Below are 14,797 nucleotides of genomic sequence, written 5' to 3'. Positions count from 1 at the left end.
GCTTGCGTAGCCCCACAGACCTGGGGGCTGCGGGCTTTCCTGCTGCCTTCAGCCTCGACACCACCCTTTCCCACTTGGCGCCCTATCAAGCACAAAAATGGCCTATGGCTGGAGATGGGTCCCATGCCCAAAGAGCCAGCAGGGAAAACTATGCCTTGTTCTAAAGCTCTTTGGGAACCGCTTGCGTAGCCCCACACACGTGGGGGCTGCGGGCTTTCCTGCTGCCTTCAGCCTCAAAACCACCCTTTCCCACTTGGCCCCCGGCCAGGCACAAAAATGGCCATACGGCTGGAGATGGGTCCCCCGCCCAAAGAGCCAGCAGGGAAAATTATGCCTTGTTCTAAAGCTCTTTGGGAACCGCTTGCGTAGCCGCACAGACCTGGGGGCTGCGGGCTTTCCTGCTGCCTTTAGCCTCGACACCACCCTTTCCCTCTTGGCTCCGCGCCAGGCACAAAAATGGCCGTACGGCTGGAGATGGGTCCCCCGCCCAAAGAGCCAGCAGGGAAAACTATGCCTTGTTCTAAAGCTCTTTGGGAACCACTTGCGTAGCCCCACAGACCTGGGGGCTGCGGGCTTTCCTGCTGCCTTCAGCCTCAAAGCCACCCTTTCCCACTTTGCGCCGGGCCAGGCACAAAAATGGCCATACGGCTGGAGATGGGTCCCCCGCCCAAAGAGCCAGCAGGGAAAACTATGCCTTGTTCTAAAGCTCTTTGGGAACCGCTTGCGTAGCCCCACAGACCTGGGGGCTGCAGGCTTTCCTGCTGCCTTCAGCCTCAAAACCACCCTTTCCCACTACGCAACACGCCAGGCATAAAAATAGCCATACGACTGGAGATGGGTCCCCCGCCCAAAGAGCCAGCAGGGAAAACTATGCCTTGTTCTAAAGCTCTTTGGGAACCGCTTGCGTAGCCCCACAGACGTGGGGGCTGCGGGCTTTCCTGCTGCCTTCAGCCTCGACAGCACCCTTTCCCACTTGGCGCCGCGCCAGGCACAAAAATGGCCTATGGCTGGAGATGGGTCCCATGCCCTAAGAGCCAGCTGGGAAAACTATGCCTTGTTCTAAAGCTCTTTGGGAACCGCTTGCGTAGCACCACAGACCTAGGGGCTGCAGGCTTTGCTCCTGCCTTCAGCCTCAAAGCCACCCTTTCCCACCTGGCGCCGCGCCAGGCTCAAAAATGGCCATACGGCTGGAGATGGGTCCCCCGCCCAGAGAGCCAGCAGCGAAAACTATGCCTTGTTCTAAAGCTCTTTGGGAACCGCTTGCGTAGCCCCACAGACCTGGGGGCTGCGGGCTTTCCTGCTGTCTTCAGCCTCAAAGCAACCCTTTCCCACTTGGCGCCCTATCAAGCACAAAAATGGCCTATGGGTGGAGATGGGTCCCATGCCCAAAGAGCCAGCAGGGAAAACTATGCCTTGTTCTAAAGCTCTTTGGGAACCGCTTGCGTAGCCCCACAGACCTGGGGGCTGCGGGCTTTCCTGCTGCCTTCAGCCTCAAAACCACCCTTTCCCACTTGGCCCCCGGCCAGGCACAAAAATGGCCATACGGCTGGAGATGGGTCCCCCGCCCAAAGAGCCAGCAGGGAAAACTATGCCTTGTTCTAAAGCTCTTTGGGAACCGCTTGCGTAGCCCCACAGACCTGGGGGCTGCAGGCTTTGCTGCTGCCTTCAGCCTCAAAACCACCCTTTCCCACTTGGCGCTGCGCCAGGCACAAAAATGGCCATACGGCTGGAGATGGGTCCCCCGCCCAAAGAGCCAGCAGGGAAAATTATGCCTTGTTCTAAAGCTCTTTGGGAACCGCTTGCGTAGCCCCACAGACCTGGGGGCTGCGGGCTTTCCTGCTGCCTTTAGCCTCGACACAACCCTTTCCCACTTGGCGCCGCGCCAGGCTCAAAAATGGCCATACGGCTGGAGATGGGTCCCCCTCCCAGAGAGCCAGCAGGGAAAATTATGCCTTGTTCTAAAGCTCTTTGGGAACCGCTTGCGTAGCCCCACAGACCTGGGGGCTGCGGGCTTTCCTGCTGCCTTCAGCCTCAAAACCACCCTTTCCCACTTGGCCCCCGGCCAGGCACAAAAATGGCCATACGGCTGGAGATGGGTCCCCCGCCCAAAGAGCCAGCAGGGAAAACTATGCCTTGTTCTAAAGCTCTTTGGGAACCGCTTGCGTAGCCCCACAGACCTGGGGGCTGCAGGCTTTGCTGCTGCCTTCAGCCTCAAAGCCACCCTTTCCCACTTGGCGCCGGGCCAGGCACAAAAATGGCCATACGGCTGCAGATGGGTCCCCCGCCCAAAGAGCCAGCAGGGAAAACTATGCCTTGTTCTAAAGCTCTTTGGGAACCGCTTGCTTGGCCCCACAGACCTGGGGGCTGCAGTCTTTGCTGCTGCCTTCAGCCTCAAAGCCACCGTTTCCCACTTGGCGCCCTATCAAGGACAAAAATGGCCTATGGCTGGAGATGGGTCCCAGGCCCAAAGAGCCAGCAGGGAAAACTATGCCTTGTTCTAAAGCTCTTTGGGAACCGCTTGCTTGGCCCCACAGACGTGGGGGCTGCGGGCTTTCCTGCTGCCTTCAGCCTCGACACCACCCTTTCCCACTTGGCGCCGCGCCAGGCACAAAAATGGCCATACGGCTGCAGATGGGTCCCCCGCCCAGAGAGCCAGCAGGGAAAACTATGCCTTGTTCTAAAGCTCTTTGGGAACCGCTTGCGTAGCCCCACAGACCTGGGGGCTGCGGGCTTTCCTGCTGCCTTCACCCTCAAAGCCACCCTTTCCCACTTGGCACTGCTCCAGGCTCAAAAATGGCCATACGGCTGCAGATGGGTCCCCCGCCCAGAGAGCCAGCAGGGAAAACTATGCCTTGTTCTAAAGCTCTTTGGGAACCGCTTGCGTAGCCCCACAGACCTGGGGGCTGCGGGCTTTGCTGCTGCCTTCAGCCTCAAAGCCACCCTTTCCCACTTGGCGCCGGGCCAGGCACAAAAATGGCCATACGGCTGCAGATGGGTCCCCCGCCCAAAGAGCCAGCAGGGAAAACTATGCCTTGTTCTAAAGCTCTTTGGGAACCGCTTGCTTGGCCCCACAGACCTGGGGGCTGCAGTCTTTGCTGCTGCCTTCAGCCTCAACACCACCCTTTCCCACTACGCACCGCGCCAGGCACAAAAATGGCCATACGGCTGGAGATGGGTCCCCTGCCAAAAGAGCCAGCAGGGAAAACTATGCCTTGTTCTAAAGCTCTTTGGGAACCGCTTGCTTGGCCCCACAGACCTGGGGGCTGCAGTCTTTGCTGCTGCCTTCAGCCTCAAAGCCACCCTTTCCCACTTGGCGCCGCGCCAGGCACAAAAATGGCCTATGGCTGGAGATGGGTCCCATGCCCAAAGAGCCAGCAGGGAAAACTATGCCTTGTTCTAAAGCTCTTTGGGAACCGCTTGCTTGGCCCCACAGACGTGGGGGCTGCGGGCTTTCCTGCTGCCTTCAGCCTCGACACCACCCTTTCCCACTTGGCACTGCTCCAGGCTCAAAAATGGCCATATGGCTGGAGATGGGTCCCCCGCCCAAAGAGCCAGCAGGGAAAACTATGCCTTGTTCTAAAGCTCTCTGGGAACCGCTTGCTTGGCCCCACAGACGTGGGGGCTGCGGGCTTTCCTGCTGCCTTCAGCCTCAAAACCACCCTATGCCACTACGCACCGCGCCAGGCACAAAAATAGCCATACGTCTGGAGATGGGTCCCCCACCCAAAGAGCCAGCAGGGAAAACTATGCCTTGTTCTAAAGCTCTTTGGGAACCGCTTGCGTAGCCCCACAGACCTGGGGGCTGCGGGCTTTCCTGCTGCCTTCAGCCTCGACACCACCCTTTCCCACTTGGCGCCGCGCCAGGCACAAAAATGGCCATACGGCTGGAGATGGGTCCCCCGCCCAAAGAGCCAGCAGGGAAAACTATGCCTTGTTCTAAAGCTCTTTGGGAACCGCTTGCATAGCCCCACAGACCTGGGAGCTGCAGGCTTTCCTGCTGTCTTCAGCCTCAGAGCCACCCTTTCCCACTTGGCGCCCTATCAGGCACAAAAATGGCCTATGGGTGGAGATGGGTCCCATGCCCAAAGAGCCAGCAGGGAAAACTATGCCTTGTTCTAAAGCTCTTTGGGAACCGCTTGCTTGGCCCCACAGACGTGGGGGCTGCGGGCTTTCCTGCTGTCTTCAGCCTCGACACCACCCTTTCCCACTTGGCGCCCTATCAGGCACAAAAATGGCCATACGGCTGGAGATGGGTCCCCCGCCCAAAGAGCCAGCAGGGAAAACTATGCCTTGTTCTAAAGCTCTTTGGGAACCGCTTGCGTAGCCCCACAGACCTGGGGGCTGCAGGCTTTCCTGCTGCCTTCAGCCTCAAAGCCACCCTTTCCCACTTGGCGCCGGGCCAGGGACAAAAATGGCCATACGGCTGGAGATGGGTCCCCCGCCCAAAGAGCCAGCAGGGAAAACTATGCCTTGTTCTAAAGCTCTTTGGGAACCGCTTGCGTAGCCCCACAGACCTGGGGGCTGCAGGCTTTGCTGCTGCCTTCAGCCTCGACACCACCCTTACCCACTTGGCGCCGCGCCAGGCACAAAAATGGCTATACGGCTGGAGATGGGTCCCCCGCCCAAAGAGCCAGCAGGGAAAACTATGCCTTGTTCTAAAGCTCTTTGGGAACCGCTTGCTTGGCCCCACAGACCTGGGGGCTGCAGTCTTTGCTGCTGCCTTCAGCCTCAACACCACCCTTTCCCACTTGGCGCCGGGCCAGGGACAAAAATGGCCATACGGCTGGAGATGGGTCCCCTGCCCAAAGAGCCAGCAGGGAAAACTATGCCTTGTTCTAAAGCTCTTTGGTGAACCGCTTGCGTAGCCCCACAGACCTGGGGGCTGCGGGCTTTCCTGCTGCCTTCAGCGTCAAAACCACCCTTTCCCACTACGCACCGCGCCAGGCACAAAAATGGCCATACGGCTGGAGATGGGTCCCCCGCCCAAAGAGCCAGCAGGGAAAACTATGCCTTGTTCTAAAGCTCTTTGGGAACCGCTTGCTTGGCCCCACAGACGTGGGGGCTGCGGGCTTTCCTGCTGCCTTCAGCCTCAAAACCACCCTATGCCACTACGCACCGCGTCAGGCACAAAAATAGCCATACGGCTGGAGATGGGTCCCCCACCCAAAGAGCCAGCAGGGAAAACTATGCCTTGTTCTAAAGCTCTTTGGGAACCGCTTCCGTAGCCCCACAGACCTGGGGGCTGCAGGCTTTCCTGCTGTCTTTAGCCTCAAAGCCACCCTTTCTCACTTGGCGCCCTATCAGGCACAAAAATGGCCATACGGCTGGAGATGGGTCCCCCGCCCAAAGAGCCAGCAGGGAAAACTATGCCTTGTTCTAAAGCTCTTTGGGAACTGCTTGCGTAGCTCCACAGACCTGGGGGCTGCGGGCTTTCCTGCTGCCTTTAGCCTCGACACCACCCTTTCCCTCTTGGCGCCGCGCCAGGCACAAAAATGGCCGTACGGCTGGAGATGGGTCCCCCGCCCAAAAAGCCAGCAGGGAAAATTATGCCTTGTTCTAAAGCTCTTTGGGAACCGCTTGCGTAGCCCCACAGACCTGGGGGCTGCGGGCTTTCCTGCTGCCTTCAGCCTCGACACCACCCTTTCCCACTTGGCGCCCTATCAAGCACAAAAATGGCCTATGGCTGGAGATGGGTCCCATGCCCAAAGAGCCAGCAGGGAAAACTATGCCTTGTTCTAAAGCTCTTTGGGAACCGCTTGCGTAGCCCCACACACGTGGGGGCTGCGGGCTTTCCTGCTGCCTTCAGCCTCAAAACCACCCTTTCCCACTTGGCCCCCGGCCAGGCACAAAAATGGCCATACGGCTGGAGATGGGTCCCCCGCCCAAAGAGCCAGCAGGGAAAATTATGCCTTGTTCTAAAGCTCTTTGGGAACCGCTTGCGTAGCCCCACAGACCTGGGGGCTGCAGGATTTGCTGCTGCCTTCAGCCTCAAAACCACCCTTTCCCACTTGGCGCTGCGCCAGGCACAAAAATGGCCATATGGCTGGAGATGGGTCCCCCGCCCAAAGAGCCAGCAGGGAAAACTATGCCTTGTTCTAAAGCTCTTTGGGAACCCCTTGCGTAGCCCCACAGACGTGGGGGCTGCGGGCTTTCCTGCTGCCTTCAAGCCTCAAAGCCACCCTTTCCCACTGGGCGCCGCGCCAGGCACAAAAATGGCCCATGGCTGGAGATGGGTCCCCCGCCCAAAGAGCCAGCAGGGAAAACTATGCCTTGTTCTAAAGCTCATTGGGAACTGCTTGCGTAGCCCCACAGACCTGGGGGCTGCGGGCTTTCCTGCTGCCTTTAGCCTCGAAACCACCCTTTCCCACTTGGCACTGCTCCAGGTTCAAAAATGGCCATACGGCTGGAGATGGGTCCCCTGCCAAAAGAGCCAGCAGGGAAAACTATGCCTTGTTCTAAAGCTCTTTGGGAACCGCTTGCGTAGCCCCACAGACCTGGGGGCTGCGGGCTTTCCTGCTGCCTTCAGCCTCAAAGCCACCCTTTCGCACTTGGGGCTTCGCCAGGCACAAAAATGGCTATATGGCTGGAGATGGGTCCCCCGCCCAAAGAGCCAGCAGGGAAAACTATGCCTTGTTCTAAAGCTCTTTGGGAACCGCTTGCGTAGCCCCACAGACCTGGGGGCTGCGGGCTTTCCTGCTGCCTTCAGCCTCAAAGCCACCCTTTCCACTTGGCGCCGGGCCAGGGACAAAAATGGCCATACGGCTGGAGATGGGTCCCATGCCCAAAGAGCCAGCAGGGAAAACTATGCCTTGTTCTAAAGCTCTTTGGGAACCGCTTGCTTGGCCCCACAGACCTGGGGGCTGCAGGCTTTGCTGCTGCCTTCAGCCTCGACACCACCCTTACCCACTTGGCGCCGCGCCAGGCACAAAAATGGCCATACGGCTGGAGATGGGTCCCCCGCCCAAAGAGCCAGCAGGGAAAACTATGCCTTGTTCTAAAGCTCTTTGGGAACCGCTTGCGTAGCCCCACAGACCTGGGGGCTGCGGGCTTTCCTGCTGCCTTCAGCGTCAAAACCACCCTATGCCACGACGCACCGCGCCAGGCACAAAAATGGCCATACGGCTGGAGATGGGTCCCCCACCCAAAGAGCCAGCAGGGAAAACTATGCCTTGTTCTAAAGCTCTTTGGGAACCGCTTGCGTAGCCCCACAGACCTGGGGGCTGCAGGCTTTCCTGCTGTCTTCAGCCTCAAAGCCACCCTTTCCCACTTGGCGCCCTATCAGGCACAAAAATGGCCTATGGGTGGAGATGGGTCCCATGCCCAAAGAGCCAGCAGGGAAAACTATGCCTTGTTCTAAAGCTCTTTGGGAACCGCTTGCGTAGCCCCACAGACCTGGGGGCTGCGGGCTTTCCTGCTGTCTTCAGCCTCAAAGCAACCCTTTCCCACTTGGCCCCCGGCCAGGCACAAAAATGGCCATACGGCTGGAGATGGGTCCCCCCGCCCAAAGAGCCAGCAGGGAAAACTATGCCTTGTTCTAAAGCTCTTTGGGAACCGCTTGCGTAGCCCCACAGACCTGGGGGCTGCAGGCTTTGCTGCTGCCTTCAGCCTCAAAACCACCCTTTCCCACTTGGCGCTGCGCCAGGCACAAAAATGGCCATACGGCTGGAGATGGGTCCCCCGCCCAAAGAGCCAGCAGGGAAAATTATGCCTTGTTCTAAAGCTCTTTGGGAACCGCTTGCGTAGCCCCACAGACCTGGGGGCTGCGGGCTTTCCTGCTGCCTTTAGCCTCGACACAACCCTTTCCCACTTGGCGCCGCGCCAGGCTCAAAAATGGCCATACGGCTGGAGATGGGTCCCCCTCCCAGAGAGCCAGCAGGGAAAACTATGCCTTGTTCTAAAGCTCTTTGGGAACCGCTTGCGTAGCCCCACAGACCTGGGGGCTGCGGGCTTTCCTGCTGCCTTCAAGCCTCAAAGCCACCCTTTCCCACTGGGCGCCGGGCCAGGCACAAAAATGGCCTATGGCTGGAGATGGGTCCCCCGAACAAAGAGCCAGCAGGGAAAACTATGCCTTGTTCTAAAGCTCTTTGGGAACTGCTTGCGTAGCCCCACAGACCTGGGGGCTGCAGGCTTTCCTGCTGCCTTCAGCCTCAAAGCCACCCTTTCCCACTTGGCGCCCTATCAAGCACAAAAATGGGCTATGGCTGGAGATGGGTCCCAGGCCCAAAGAGCCAGCAGGGAAAACTATGCCTTGTTCTAAAGCTCTTTGGGAACCGCTTGCTTGGCCCCACAGACGTGGGGGCTGCGGGCTTTCCTGCTGCCTTCAGCCTCGACACCACCCTTTACCACTTGGCGCCGCGCCAGGCACAAAAATGGCCATACGGCTGGAGATGGGTCCCCCGCCCAAAGAGCCAGCAGGGAAAACTATGCCTTGTTCTAAAGCTCTTTGGGAACCGCTTGCGTAGCCCCACAGACCTGGGGGCTGCGGGCTTTCCTGCTGCCTTCACCCTCAAAGCCACCCTTTCCCACTTGGCACTGCTCCAGGCTCAAAAATGGCCATACGGCTGCAGATGGGTCCCCCGCCCAGAGAGCCAGAAGGGAAAACTATGCCTTGTTCTAAAGCTCTTTGGGAACCGCTTGCGTAGCCCCACAGACCTGGGGGCTGCGGGCTTTGCTGCTGCCTTCAGCCTCAAAGCCACCCTTTCCCACTTGGCGCCGGGCCAGGCACAAAAATGGCCATACGGCTGGAGATGGGTCCCCCGCCCAAAGAGCCAGCAGGGAAAACTATGCCTTGTTCTAAAGCTCTTTGGGAACCGCTTGCTTGGCCCCACAGACCTGGGGGCTGCAGTCTTTGCTGCTGCCTTCAGCCTCAACACCACCCTTTCCCACTACGCACCGCGCCAGGCACAAAAATGGCCATACGGCTGGAGATGGGTCCCCTGCCAAAAGAGCCAGCAGGGAAAACTATGCCTTGTTCTAAAGCTCTTTGGGAACCGCTTGCGTAGCCCCACAGACCTGGGGGCTGCGGGCTTTCCTGCTGCCTTCAGATTCAAAGCCACCCTTTCCCTCTTGGGGCTTCGCCAGGCACAAAAATGGCCATACGGCTGGAGATGGGTCCCCCGCCCAAAGAGCGAGCAGGGAAAACTATGCCTTGTTCTAAAGCTCTTTGGGAACCGCTTGCGTAGCCCCACAGACCTGGGGGCTGCGGGCTTTCCTGCTGCCTTCAGGCTCGACACCACCCTTTCCCACTTGGCGCTGCGCCAGGCTCAAAAATGGCCATACGGCTGGAGATGGGTCCCCCGCCCAAAGAGCCAGCAGGGAAAACTATGCCTTGTTCTAAAGCTCTTTGGGAACCGCTTGCGTAGCCCCACAGACCTGGGGGCTGCGGGCTTTGCTGCTGCCTTCAGCCTCAAAGCCACCCTTTCCCACTTGGCGCCGCGCCAGGCACAAAAATGGCCTATGGCTGGAGATGGGTCCCATGCCCAAAGAGCCAGCAGGGAAAACTATGCCTTGTTCTAAAGCTCTTTGGGAACCGCTTGCTTGGCCCCACAGACGTGGGGGCTGCGGGCTTTCCTGCTGCCTTCAGCCTCGACACCACCCTTTCCCACTTGGCACTGCTCCAGGCTCAAAAATGGCCATATGGCTGGAGATGGGTCCCCCGCCCTAAGAGCCAGCAGGGAAAACTATGCCTTGTTCTAAAGCTCTCTGGGAACCGCTTGCTTGGCCCCACAGACGTGGGGGCTGCGGGCTCTCCTGCTGCCTTCAGCCTCAAAACCACCCTATGCCACTACGCACTGCGCCAGGCACAAAAATAGCCATACGTCTGGAGATGGGTCCCCCACCCAAAGAGCCAGCAGGGAAAACTATGCCTTGTTCTAAAGCTCTTTGGGAACCGCTTGCGTAGCCCCACAGACCTGGGGGCTGCGGGCTTTCCTGCTGCCTTCAGCCTCGACACCACCCTTTCCCACTTGGCGCCGCGCCAGGCACAAAAATGGCCATACGGCTGGAGATGGGTCCCCCGCCCAAAGAGCCAGCAGGGAAAACTATGCCTTGTTCTAAAGCTCTTTGGGAACCGCTTGCATAGCCCCACAGACCTGGGAGCTGCAGGCTTTCCTGCTGTCTTCAGCCTCAAAGCCACCCTTTCCCACTTGGCGCCCTATCAGGCACAAAAATGGCCTATGGCTGGAGATGGGTCCGATGCCCAAAGAGCCAGCAGGGAAAACTATGCCTTGTTCTAAAGCTCTTTGGGAACCGCTTGCTTGGCCCCACAGACGTGGGGGCTGCGGGCTTTCCTGCTGTCTTCAGCCTCGACACCACCCTTTCCCACTTGGCGCCCTATCAGGCACAAAAATGGCCATACGGCTGGAGATGGGTCCCCCGCCCAAAGAGCCAGCAGGGAAAACTATGCCTTGTTCTAAAGCTCTTTGGGAACCGCTTGCGTAGCCCCACAGACCTGGGGGCTGCGGGCTTTCCTGCTGCCTTCAGCCTCAAAGCCACCCTTTCCCACTACGCGCCGGGCCAGGGACAAAAATGGCCATACGGCTGGAGATGGGTCCCATGCCCAAAGAGCCAGCAGGGAAAACTATGCCTTGTTCTAAAGCTCTTTGGGAACCGCTTGCTTGGCCCCACAGACGTGGGGGCTGCGGGCTTTCCTGCTGCCTTCAGCCTCAAAACCACCCTATGCCACTACGTACCGCGTCAGGCACAAAAATGGCCATACGGCTGGAGATGGGTCCCCCACCCAAAGAGCCAGCAGGGAAAACTATGCCTTGTTCTAAAGCTCTTTGGGAACCGCTTGCATAGCCCCACAGACCTGGGGGCTGCAGGCTTTCCTGCTGTCTTTAGCCTCAAAGCCACCCTTTCTCACTTGGCGCCCTATCAGGCACAAAAATGGCCATACGGCTGGAGATGGGTCCCCCGCCCAAAGAGCCAGCAGGGAAAATTATGCCTTGTTCTAAAGCTCTTTGGGAACTGCTTGCGTAGCTCCACAGACCTGGGGGCTGCGGGCTTTCCTGCTGCCTTTAGCCTCGACACCACCCTTTCCCTCTTGGCGCCGCGCCAGGCACAAAAATGGCCGTACGGCTGGAGATGGGTCCCCCGCCCAAAAAGCCAGCAGGGAAAATTATGCCTTGTTCTAAAGCTCTTTGGGAACCGCTTGCGTAGCCGCACAGACCTGGGGGCTGCGGGCTTTCCTGCTGCCTTCAGCCTCGACACCACCCTTTCCCACTTGGCGCCCTATCAAGCACAAAAATGGCCTATGGCTGGAGATGGGTCCCATGCCCAAAGAGCCAGCAGGGAAAACTATGCCTTGTTCTAAAGCTCTTTGGGAACCGCTTGCTTGGCCCCACAGACGTGGGGGCTGCGGGCTTTCCTGCTGCCTTCAGCCTCAAAACCACCCTATGCCACTACGTACCGCGTCAGGCACAAAAATGGCCATACGGCTGGAGATGGGTCCCCCACCCAAAGAGCCAGCAGGGAAAACTATGCCTTGTTCTAAAGCTCTTTGGGAACCGCTTGCATAGCCCCACAGACCTGGGGGCTGCAGGCTTTCCTGCTGTCTTTAGCCTCAAAGCCACCCTTTCTCACTTGGCGCCCTATCAGGCACAAAAATGGCCATACGGCTGGAGATGGGTCCCCCGCCCAAAGAGCCAGCAGGGAAAATTATGCCTTGTTCTAAAGCTCTTTGGGAACTGCTTGCGTAGCTCCACAGACCTGGGGGCTGCGGGCTTTCCTGCTGCCTTTAGCCTCGACACCACCCTTTCCCTCTTGGCGCCGCGCCAGGCACAAAAATGGCCGTACGGCTGGAGATGGGTCCCCCGCCCAAAAAGCCAGCAGGGAAAATTATGCCTTGTTCTAAAGCTCTTTGGGAACCGCTTGCGTAGCCGCACAGACCTGGGGGCTGCGGGCTTTCCTGCTGCCTTCAGCCTCGACACCACCCTTTCCCACTTGGCGCCCTATCAAGCACAAAAATGGCCTATGGCTGGAGATGGGTCCCATGCCCAAAGAGCCAGCAGGGAAAACTATGCCTTGTTCTAAAGCTCTTTGGGAACCGCTTGCGTAGCCCCACACACGTGGGGGCTGCGGGCTTTCCTGCTGCCTTCAGCCTCAAAACCACCCTTTCCCACTTGGCCCCCGGCCAGGCACAAAAATGGCCATACGGCTGGAGATGGGTCCCCCGCCCAAAGAGCCAGCAGGGAAAACTATGCCTTGTTCTAAAGCTCTTTGGGAACCGCTTGCGTAGCCCCACAGACCTGGGGGCTGCGGGCTTTCCTGCTGCCTTCAGCGTCAAAACCACCCTTTCCCACTACGCACCGCGCCAGGCACAAAAATGGCCATACGGCTGGAGATGGGTCCCCCGCCCAAAGAGCCAGCAGGGAAAACTATGCCTTGTTCTAAAGCTCTTTGGGAATCGCTTGCTTGGCCCCACAGACGTGGGGGCTGCGGGCTTTCCTGCTGCCTTCAGCCTCAAAACCACCCTATGCCACTACGCACCGCGTCAGGCACAAAAATAGCCATACGGCTGGAGATGGGTCCCCCACCCAAAGAGCCAGCAGGGAAAACTATGCCTTGTTCTAAAGCTCTTTGGGAACCGCTTGCGTAGCCCCACAGACCTGGGGGCTGCAGGCTTTCCTGCTGTCTTCAGCCTCAAAGCCACCCTTTCCCACTTGGCGCCCTATCAGGCACAAAAATGGCCTATGGGTGGAGATGGGTCCCATGCCCAAAGAGCCAGCAGGGAAAACTATGCCTTGTTCTAAAGCTCTTTGGGAACCGCTTGCGTAGCCCCACAGACGTGGGGGCTGCGGGCTTTCCTGCTGCCTTCAGCCTCGATACCACCATTTCCCACTTGGCGCTGCGCCATGCACAAAAATGGCCATACGGCTGGAGATGGGTCCCCCGCCCAAAGAGCCAGCAGGGAAAACTATGCCTTGTTCTAAAGCTCTTTGGGAACCGCTTGCGTAGCCCCACAGACCTGGGGGCTGCGGGCTTTCCTGCTGCCTTTAGCCTCGACACCACCCTTTCCCTCTTGGCGCCGGGCCAGGCACAAAAATGGCCATATGGCTGGAGATGGGTCCCATGCCCAAAGAGCCAGCAGGGAAAACTATGCCTTGTTCTAAAGCTCTTTGGGAACCGCTTGCGTAGCCCCACAGACCTGGGGGCTGCGGGCTTTGCTGCTGCCTTCAGCCTCAAAGCCACCCTTTCCCACTTGGCGCCGCGCCAGGCACAAAAATGGCCATACGGCTGGAGATGGGTCCCCCGCCCAAAGAGCCAGCAGGGAAAACTATGCCTTGTTCTAAAGCTCTTTGGGAACCGCTTGCTTGGCCCCACAGACCTGGGGGCTGCAGTCTTTGCTGCTGCCTTCAGCCTCAACACCACCCTTTCCCACTTGGCGCCGGGCCAGGGACAAAAATGGCCATACGGCTGGAGATGGGTCCCCTGCCCAAAGAGCCAGCAGGGAAAACTATGCCTTGTTCTAAAGCTCTTTGGTGAACCGCTTGCGTAGCCCCACAGACCTGGGGGCTGCGGGCTTTCCTGCTGCCTTCAGCGTCAAAACCACCCTTTCCCACTACGCACCGCGCCAGGCACAAAAATGGCCATACGGCTGGAGATGGGTCCCCCGCCCAAAGAGCCAGCAGGGAAAACTATGCCTTGTTCTAAAGCTCTTTGGGAACCGCTTGCTTGGCCCCACAGACGTGGGGGCTGCGGGCTTTCCTGCTGCCTTCAGCCTCAAAACCACCCTATGCCACTACGCACCGCGTCAGGCACAAAAATAGCCATACGGCTGGAGATGGGTCCCCCACCCAAAGAGCCAGCAGGGAAAACTATGCCTTGTTCTAAAGCTCTTTGGGAACCGCTTGCGTAGCCCCACAGACCTGGGGGCTGCAGGCTTTCCTGCTGTCTTTAGCCTCAAAGCCACCCTTTCTCACTTGGCGCCCTATCAGGCACAAAAATGGCCTATGGGTGGAGATGGGTCCCATGCCCAAAGAGCCAGCAGGGAAAACTATGCCTTGTTCTAAAGCTCTTTGGGAACCGCTTGCGTAGCCCCACAGACCTGGGGGCTGCGGGCTTTCCTGCTGCCTTCAGCCTCAAAGCCACCCTTTCCCACTTGGCGCTGCGCCATGCACAAAAATGGCCATACGGCTGGAGATGGGTCCCCCGCCCAAAGAGCCAGCAGGGAAAACTATGCCTTGTTCTAAAGCTCTTTGGGAACTGCTTGCGTAGCCCCACAGACGTGGGGGCTGCGGGCTTTCCTGCTGCCTTCAGCCTCAAAACCACCCTTTCCCTCTTGGCGCCGCGCCAGGCACAAAAATGGCCGTACGGCTGGAGATGGGTCCCCCGCCCAAAGAGCCAGCAGGGAAAATTATGCCTTGTTCTAAAGCTCTTTGGGAACCGCTTGCGTAGCCGCACAGACCTGGGGGCTGCGGGCTTTCCTGCTGCCTTCAGCCTCAAAGCCACCCTTTCCCACTTGGCGCCCTATCAAGCACAAAAATGGCCTATGGCTGGAGATGGGTCCCCCTCCCAGAGAGCCAGCAGGGAAAACTATGCCTTGTTCTAAAGCTCTTTGGGAACCGCTTGCGTAGCCCCACAGACCTGGGGGCTGCGGGCTTTCCTGCTGCCTTCAAGCCTCAAAGCCACCCTTTCCCACTGGGCGCCGGGCAGGCACAAAAATGGCCTATGGCTGGAGATGGGTCCCCCCGAACAAAGAGTCAGCAGGGAAAACTATGCCTTGTTCTAAAGCTCTTTGGGAACTGCTTGCGTAGCCCCACAGACCTGGGGGCTGCAGGCTTTCCTGCTGCCTTCA

The sequence above is a fragment of the Rissa tridactyla genome, chromosome 23 (assembly GCF_028500815.1).
Source record: "Rissa tridactyla isolate bRisTri1 chromosome 23, bRisTri1.patW.cur.20221130, whole genome shotgun sequence".
Lineage (NCBI taxonomy): Eukaryota > Metazoa > Chordata > Aves > Charadriiformes > Laridae > Rissa > Rissa tridactyla.
This window is presented reverse-complemented; position numbering follows the sequence as displayed.